The following is a 9,655-nucleotide window of genomic DNA, read 5'->3' as shown; positions in this document are numbered from 1 at the left end:
TCTCAAGAACAGCACTCTGCAGGGGGAACTTTGGCTGCCTTTGTTGGTGATTGAGAATCATTGAGGTTTGCAAGGGATCCTCTTGGCATTAGATGTGTCCTTCTCAAGTCTACTCAGAATCCTTCTGAGTTCTCTTTGGTGGCACTTACTCCTAGGAAAGCCTTCTTGGGATTGCACTGTTCAGCCAACCCAGGGTAGATGCCACTTAAAAGATATGTGCGTTTCAGTCTGGATCCAGGTGACCGATTGTTCTCTTGCTCCTGGTTAATTTATTAAAATTTATCGTCTGGCGTAATTCACCTTTGGTGAAGGAGGCAATCAATAATGAATCATAGAATCATAGAATCATAGAGTTGGAAGGGGCCGTACAGGCCATCTAGTCCAACCCCCTGTTCAACGCAGGATCAGCCCAAAGCATCCTAAAGCATGAAAACACAGTCCAGGACCTCCCTTGTGCTATCTAAGGCAGAAGACTCCATCCAAAGCCTTCTTGGTTTTCTTCTTGTCCTGTATTGACTTGACGCTAAATGAAAATCAGCGGAGAAATCCTCGCACTTGTACATGCGTCTCTCTTACTGCTGTTCTGCTCCTGCCTTGGGAGCAACTGATAGAGTGGGTATTTATACAGAGGGAATCAATGCAGAAGAAAATCCAGGTTTCATTGGCATCTACCAAGCCTCTGACTTTATAAATAACGTTTGTGGCTGGGAAACTTCCGTGTATGGGATGGAGTGTGTGTGTGTGTGTCACACAGCATGAAAGAGCCAGGCCTCTCAAAAGTTTGCTGCTTCGTGTGGGATTTGACCCCTGGCTCCCGGTTGTTCCAGAGTGCTTTTGGGTGATGCAAGATATTTTTTTCCCCCTTTTCTTTTAGAAATGGCTGCCCTCCTGTGGTGGAAATGTGTCAGAACACATCAGTGGAAAAGAAAATCCCAATTAGCAAGTTTTGGGAGCTGGTCCCAGACGACAATTCACTTTCAACCCGTGAATAAACCTTTCCGCTTACTTTCATCTCACCTTTTGAACACATGAAAAGAGTAAATCGAACATGAGCTTCAGGCTTCAAAACCGTAGGCTGCGCATGGGAAATGCTGCTCTGCTTCCATAATCATTTCCCGGCGTGGTGGACATGACACAGTCACCATCTAAACGTGTTTACACATGGAATGACTATAATAATAATAATTATGGCAATATATATATATATATATATATATATCAAATTACAAAACACACACTGTGTGCCTTTCATAGACTCACTAGGGAAAGAAAGGAATTGTAATATGAGGAATCAGAACTGGGTAGTGGGAACTTGAGAGCTTCTGGACACATGCTCGATATACACCTCTTGTGTCCACAGGTTTTGGCACAAAACGCACCCAAGCTTGGCCCACCCATCACCCTCACCATGATCCAGCAGGCTCTGCCTTCTTCCCTAATTCTTGACACGGCCAAATCTATGGATACTTAAAATCCAGAGCTTGAGGCCATAGACACAAGACATATTTCTACAAACCTGAGGGGGGGGGAAATCAAGTTTGCAGCAAAATCTGAAAAGTGTGTTTGTGGGGGGATCTGTCGCTTTAAGAAGCAAATGCTAGGCTCCCAACAAAGTATTGCTAGCCTTGAAGCCCCAGTTTCTGTCAGTTAAAGGTAGGAGGAGGGGAAGACTTTCCAGGGCCGTTTTGGCCTTTGTGGGAGGAGTTAGTGGGACTAGGCCTGACAACAGTTACTGGCTGCTTGTTCCACAGCTGCCACACCCTGCAACCCAGTGTGGTGTAGGGGTTAGAGTTTCAGATTAGGATCAGGGGAACCAAGGTTCATATCACCACTGCCATGGAAGCTCTCTGGGTGAGTTTGGGTCAATTACACACTCAGCCTGATTTACCTCACAGGGTAGTTGGAAGAGGTTAAAGTGGAAGAAAGGAGAATTGACACCTCTCTGCAACGCCTGCAAGACGGAGCTCAAGCGTTTGGTTGGGGTCAGTGATTCAACATCGAATGGCCCTCCCCGTTAGAAAGCCTCCACAGAGAACATCAAATATGTTCCTCCGTCAGAAATAATTGTGACCACACCACACTGCTGAATGGAATATTAATTATGAGGTGTAACTTTACATTTTAATTGAGCAATCTAACGTTAAAGTTGGACCACAAGGAAGGCCGAGCGTCAAAGAATTGAGGCTTTTGAACTCTGGTGCTGGAGAAGACTCTTGCGAGTCCCTTGGACTGCAAGGCGAACAAACCGGTCAGTCCTAGAGGAGATCAGCCCTGACTGCTCCTTAGAAGGCCAGATCCTGAAGATGAAGCTCATATACTTTGGCCACCTCATGAGAAGGAAGGACTCCCTGGAGAAGAGCCTAATGTTGGGAGCGATCGAGGGCAAAAGAAGAAGGGGACAACAGAGAATGAGGTGGCTGGATGGAGTCCCTGAAGCAGTCGGTGCAAACTTAAATGGACTCCGGGGAATGGTAGAGGACAGAAAGGCCTGGAGGATCATTGTCCTTGGGGTTGCGATGGGTGGGACACAACTTTGCACCTAACAACAATAACAACAACGTTAAACCTTTTAAAAATGCTTTTACTGTTTAATGTTAATTTATTTGCTTGTTATTCTTATTGATGAGCCCTGAGTTTGTCTGGTGGGGCTAGCAGGAGAGCGCAGCTATCGTATACCCTTAACCAAAGAACGGTACACTCCTTCTACCTGGGATAGTCATCCTCTTCCACCGAGTGCACGGCTTTGGGAAGGATGCACATAGGGCAGTGAGGGAGGCAGGGGACACCCACCTAGTCAGCCAGATCTCCCCTCCCGTACTGCCCCATGTGTCCCAAAGCTGTGTGCTCAGTGGAAGAGGACAACCATCCCAGATAAGAGTACACTGCCCTGAGCCAGTTTGGAAGCGCAGTATATAAATTAAATAAATAATAACTATATAAGTTGTTTTGGTATGAGGAGAAAGGTAAAGGTATATATATGACTTGAACTATGTGTTTACACATGAAAGGAGAGAAAATTGAATACAGGGACAAAGTTAGCTGTTGGGTGGGAAGGAGAGATGGAAAGGAGGGCAAAATAGATGTCCTCCGAGATATATTACATTATATTACTATAAACAGTTTGATGTATTTACTTTTGAGTCCAGTGGCACCTTTATAGAGAGTAGAGTATAGTGGTTAGAACAGCCTTTCTCAACTATTTTACCCTTGAGAAACTCCTGAAACATTTTTTCAGGCTTTGAGAAACCTCAGAAGTAGTACAATTGCGCAGAATATGGTAGGGAAGCATAGCTGTCTACATGCCCCCCCCCGCCCCCCCCCCTTTCGCACCCCCTCCAGTACCATCATCGGCCACTTTGGGAGGGGGGGGGGAAACAGTTCTATGTGACTATATATGGTCATATCACTCAACAAATGTTTAACAAATTTAAAAATATTTTTTTAAAATTAATTAACTCCTACCTGTTCGAGAAACCCTGGATCATCGGCCATGGTAGCATTCTGTGCATACTATTTTCATATGTATGCACACTTCTTCAGATACATGTGCGCATGCACATGAAAACTTATACCCAGAATTCAACCTTCATTTGTCCTAAAGGAGATACCAGCCTCAAAATTGATCTGTTCTTCTGCCCAAGAAGGTAAGGTTTAATTGTGTGATCTGAAGATAAGGCTTAATTTTGTGATCTGTTGTGGATTCCCTGGATTTATCTGGTGTGGGTTTCTAGTGTTTGCTGTGGGCATGTAAATAATGATCCCAAAAAAAAATAACAATGACTTTAGAGTTTACACTTCACTGGCTGTAAATGAACTTCAACATCTCCCCCTGGAGCTCCTTTGACTATGAACTATGCCAGGAAAAAAAGGCATTCATGTCTTAACACCTGATACTCATGCCTGGTGTGTCGGCTATATATCCAGTTCCTCTTATCTGCAGGATGGCTAGATTGCCATACCAGGATGATAAGTCGTATTAAAGAAAAATGCACCCACTCTGATGCACACTGGCTCCCGGGGGGGGGGAGGACCTGTTATTTAGTGTATCAGGAAATTGCTGTATTCTTTTTTTTAATCTTGCATTTCGACTTTAAAAATAAATCCACTTGTCAGTGTTTAACAGTACAAAATGTGAGCCCAATGGCACCTTTAAGAGCAACAAAGGTTTGTTCACGGTGTGAGATTTCCTCAACAATGAAATAGGAATCATCAGAGTACCGATGCAAGGAGAGCGTAAATTAGCAGTAAATTAGTCAATAGCATCATGAAAGTATCCAACAAGTAATCAGCATCACGAAGGACAAATAATAGCTTTGCAGGTCTTAAAGGTGGACTCCAATTTGGTTCTGCTACTTCAGACCAATCCCTGAATCAGTGTTTTAACAGTGGAGTCCTAAACGGGATTATACCCAGGGGAAATAACAAAAATATGGATTTTAGCAGCTGGCTGGAGAATAAAATTCCAGTCGGGAAAGTCAAAATATGTCCATCTTAAGGAGATACTTTCTATATATTTATTGTAAGGTGACCAGATTGTCCCACTTTTGGAGGGACATCTGGGGGCACCTGGCAAATTGTAATTATATTGCAAGTAAAAAATATATTAAAAGGTAAAGGTATCCCCTGTGCAAGCACCGGGTCATGTCTGACCCTTGGGGTGACGCCCTCCAGCGTTTTCATGGCAGACTCAATACGGGGTGATTTGCCAGTGCCTTCCCCAGTCATCACCGTTTACCCTCCAGCAAGCTGGGTACTCATTTTACCGACCTCGGAAGGATGGAAGGCTGAGTCAACCTTGAGCTGGGTGCTGGGATCGAACTCCCAGCCTCATGGGCAGAGCTTTCAGACTGCATAACTGCTGCCTTACCACTCTGCGCCACAAAATATATATTACAATACTATTTTTGCGTTCTATGCGCTCTATGAAAAATTTTGTTGCTCCATATAGACCAAATTTTAAATCCAGAACACACTCACCCCCGGTCATTGGTGTCCCGCTTTACCAATGTTAAAATCTGGTCACCTTAATTTATTAGGAAGTCCCTAAGTGTGATGCTTGTGGCACCTGGTTGGTCAGGAAGTCTACCTTCTGAAACCTTCTGGTTTCCCTTCTACACTCCTGCAGAGCAGAGCTTCAGCTACAATTTGCTATTTTGTGTGCACCTGTTATCCTCTGCACCTTTGGTTCTTCCACGTCATTGTGAAGCCTCCTTTGTTGTAACTACCGGATCTTCTCCAATTTTGAGCTCCGGTCTGATTGATTGCTTGGTCTTCAGGTACTGGTGTCCTGAAGACCACACTCTTTGTTTCCCCCTCAGGCCATGGCTTCCCTCGTTTACATGAATGAGCTTTGAAGGATTCCAAGAGATTTACATAGGGTTAGGGATGCAAATTGAAGCTATTGTACTTTGGTGACATTCTCAGAAGGCACTGAAAAATACAATAAGGCCAGAAAGGCTGAAGGCAACATGGAATGAGTTCAGAGTTGCCAACTCTGGGTGGGGAAATACCTGGAAAGTTTTAAGGGTGGAGCTCGGAGTGGGTGGAATTTAGAATGGGGAGGGACCTTAATGGAGCATAATGCTTTGAAATCCCCCCTCCAAAGCCGCCATCTTCTCTGGGAGAACTGAACTCTGTCACCTGGACATGAGCTGTAAAACCAGGTGATCCCCAGGTCCCTCCTGAGTGCTGGCTCGAGGTGGCTCACAACATAATAAATACAATAAAATATATTCATCATAAAACACTAAAACAGTAGCAGTTAAAATTATTAAAATGGCTAGGATGCCAATAATTAGCACAGCCTGCTTGAAGATGTTATAACCCTTCAGGTCTTATTTGCTTATTTGTGTGTGTGGGGGGGGGGGGGTCTGCTCTGAGAATTTTTCGGAGGAGGACAGTAAGATACCATAAGATCTTAATTGGCCCCAACTAAATGCCTGGCTGAAGAGCTCCGTTTTGCAGGCCCTTTGGAACGGAGAAAGCTCCCGAAGTGCCCGCAAATCTTTGGAAGCTCATTCCACCAAGCCGGGGCCTGCGCCAAAAAGGCCAGGCATACCAGGGACCAGAGCACAAGGCTCTCTGGGGGGTGGGAGAACATAGTCAGCCAGTTGGTCCTTCAGATACGTGGGGCCCAAGCCGTTTTCCATTAAGCCAAGCATGGACTTTGTAGAAATGGGGCAGACCTTTGTTTTCTTGCTTATTTGGATCTTTTAAAAAAATTGCTGCTTGTAGAATATTAAACTCCCACAGGGGCCTGCATGGAGAACAAATATACTGTCACTGGAATGTAATTATTTAAAGCTTGGTCAAATAATGGCCAGACATTCACATGGAAGGACACCTATGCAGGCTAAAGAGATTCAACAATCACACTGCAAAGATTCTAGGAAGGTTGTGGCTTGCTGGCCTTAATGAAACTGTTCCTTAGGCAGAGTCCCGCCCCCCCCCCCTCAAATTACTGTTTGGAAGCTTGGCCATCTAACTAAGGCAGGGGTAATCAAACTGCGGCCCTCCAGATGTCCGTGGACTACAATTCCCAGGAGCCCCTGCCAGCGAATGCTGGCAGGGGCTCCTGGGAATTGTAGTCCACGGACATCTGGAGGACCGCAGTTTGACTACCCCTGAACTAAGGCAAATGAGTATATCAGTGTGGCTTTAGGAGATGGTTGGCTTTTATACCCCACTTTTCAGTATCCAAAGGAGTGGCTCATAATTGCCTTCCTTTCCTCTCCCCACAACAGACACCCTGTGAGGTAGGTGAGGCTGAGAAAGCTCTGGAGAACTCCTGCGAGAACTGCTCTAACAGGACTGTGACTAGCTCAAGATCACCCAGCTGGCTGTATGTGGAGGAGTCGGGAATCAAATCCAGTTTGTCAGGTTAGAAGCCGCCACTCTTAACCACTACACCGTGCTGGCTGTTATGAATATTTCTTGATACAGGGACTGGCAAAAGAAAACTTACGGTTCTTTTAATGGCTGCGGGTGTTTCCTGAATGGGCTGTGCCATTATTTGTTTATTTTTGCTGTTTTCTGTGATGATAGAAAATTAGGGTTGCCGCTCTAGCTGCTGAGAACAGTCATTTTCCAATGAATCATGGCCAAAGTCAACCAGTGATTGTGGGTTTGATTTATTATTTTTGTATTATTATATTTGTATATAATTTGTTTATTATATTTGTATACCACCCTCCCTGAAGGCTCAGGGCGGTTCACATAAAAGCGAGCAGAAACAATACAGATAACTTAAATTAACAATAATGAATGAAGTATAACAACAAGCAACATGGAACAGTAGAAAAATTAAACATTAAAGTAACGCCTTCTGATAGCCCAGTAGGCTGGGCGGAATTATGGTGGGTGCCATAGGAGGGAGGCTCAAGGAGAGGGCCCTTAGGAAGCGGTGGTTCAGGCCAAATGCCTCAGCCAAATGCCTGGTGGAAGAGTTCCCTTTTGCAGGAACTGCGGAATTGTTCAAGTTCATTAATAAATTCATTCAGGTTTTTTGCCACCTTTCCCCAAAGGCTCAGAACAACTTGCAAGGTTAAAATCACATGAATACATGAATGAGAGCCAGCTTGGTATAGTGGTTGGGAGTACAGACTTCTAATCTGGTGAGCTGGGTTCAATTCTGTACTCCCCCACATGCAGCCAGCTGGGTGACCTTGGCCTTGCTACAGCACTGATAAAGCTGTTTTGACCAAGCTGTAATATCAGGGCTCTCTCAGTCTCACCCACCTCACAGGGTGTCTGTTGTGGGGAGAGGAAAGGGAAGGCGAATGTAAGCCAGTTTGCGATTCCTTCGGATAGAGAAAAGCAACATATAAGAACCAACTCTTCTTCTTCTTCCGTAATATCAGGGCTCTCTCAGCCTCACCCACCTCACAGGGTGTCTGTTGTGCGAAGAGGAAAGGGAGGCAAATGTAAGCCACTTTGAGACTCCTTCAGGTAGAGAAAAGCGTCATATAAGAACCAACTCTTCTTCTTCTTCATGTGGTGCCACAGTACCATGGTTTTGAAACCCTAGGTTAGAATGTCAGATTAGGATCTGCGTGACCCAGGTATTAGTAGCTAGACCCCTCCTCACTTTCAGGGATAGTTTACAGGCAGCATAAACATAAACACACTTCCATAATATCTCAGATATTAATTTGCAATACACTGTCTGACAGGGATGCCATTAAAAGAGACGGCAAATTCATTTAAAACACAAATAGGTCTGCTCCTAAGCAGTAGACATGAAAGCTAGCTAGATGTCAAGGACTTATTTGAACTCTAGATTGGTGAAATTGCAGTGACTGATGCACTAATGCAGGGGTAGTCAACCTGTGGTTCTCCAGATGTCCATGGACTACTATTCCCATGAGCCCCTGCTGGCAGGGGCTCATGGGAATTGTAGTCCATGGACATCTGGAGGACCACAGGTTGACTACCCCTGCACTAATGAACTTCTCTTCCCCCCCCATACAGAATATGGATGCATATAATTTATCCATGGAAGGTGCTACTAATTTTTTCAAGCTCCCAATCTCTTATTCCCCTCATAGTCATAGAATTCAGTTAGTGGTGACTAACAGCCTGTCCCACTGTCATGAGTCATCCACCTGCCTGTTCCGCTGAGGATGAGAAGATGGAGGAATCAGGAGCTCTACCAGTGGAATGCCTGTCTGAGCAGCTGGATTTAGAACTAGCAAAAGAAGTCTCAGGGGATGAGGGTTGCTCATTCTGGCAGGGGGCAAAGGGCCAGAAATCAGTTTATTTTTAACATCTGGAATCTCCTGAGCCAGCAGAGTGATGGAGATGAAAGTTAAGATTAACTGCTCAGGAAAGGCCCAGGAGCGCAAGGCTATTAACACAGCATCACTCAGCCTTGGCTTCCAACCAAGGACCAAGGACTCAGTGAGTGAAAACACCAGGGCTTCGTCTAATTAGGTTGCTAGAAGCAGGACGTCAAGAAAGTGTCAATCTATGGGAGCAATGTTTGCAACCACCACCACCACCACCACTCTATCCTCCAAGTCTCTTGGTAAAACACAGCATTGTATATGCCTTGTTACTAATATTGTGTTTATTTCCAGAAATAAACTTTCCTGATACTTGCCTTGTCTGTGGACCTTGAACCCCGGTTCTCCCTGCTTCCTTGGACAGAACATCCTGGCTGCCTGACCTGTTGTAGACTGGTTAGCTAATTCTGCTTTGTTTATTGCCTTATTACCTTATAATTGCCTCTGAGCCTCCAGAGGAGTTACTATTGGGTAGAGTAAAAGTGTCAGGCACTGGCCTGGATGCAACAGTTGATTTACTTTCATTACCTGTGTGCGTTCCAAAGACTTTGTCAGCAAATACTAGTGATAGCCTTGAATGCGACACCCTTGTTAGCAATTTCTCATCCTGAAATCTAAGTTGTTAAGACATACTAACATGTTTGGTTCTACCCCAGTAACAGATTACAGATCCCCTGTAATTCTGGAGAAACTCTGAGCCTTATCTTATGGTTGGTAGCCCTAAGTATCACTGCTTGCTTGTTTCTCCTTGGTGTAACTGAGGTCCCAGAGTGTTCACACTTTGTAGCCACTCTAGCACCTCCATTTCTTTAGGTCCTCCAAAGGGTTATCCTCTTGAGTGTCACTGCCTCCAAGAGAACTGATCTTGGTAA

At 44.8% G+C, this 9,655-nt stretch overlaps 1 protein-coding gene across 1 annotated transcript in view; it reads left to right on the top strand.

Annotated features, from left to right (window-relative positions):
• The first annotated feature begins 9,039 nt into the window (after positions 1-9,039).
• FERMT1 (FERM domain containing kindlin 1) overlaps positions 9,040-9,655 on the top strand; it is a 290,949-nt gene continuing 290,333 nt past the window's right edge. Inside the window, exon 1 of the mRNA XM_077313253.1 lies at positions 9,040-9,179. The gene's annotated coding sequence lies outside the window, so the exon portion shown is untranslated. The remainder of the gene's footprint in view (positions 9,180-9,655) is intronic.

This window comes from Paroedura picta, chromosome 1, assembly GCF_049243985.1.
Source record: "Paroedura picta isolate Pp20150507F chromosome 1, Ppicta_v3.0, whole genome shotgun sequence".
Classification (NCBI taxonomy): Eukaryota; Metazoa; Chordata; class Lepidosauria; order Squamata; family Gekkonidae; genus Paroedura; species Paroedura picta.
The sequence above is the reverse complement of the archived record's forward strand: the minus strand, read 5'-3'. Positions and strand labels throughout refer to the sequence as shown.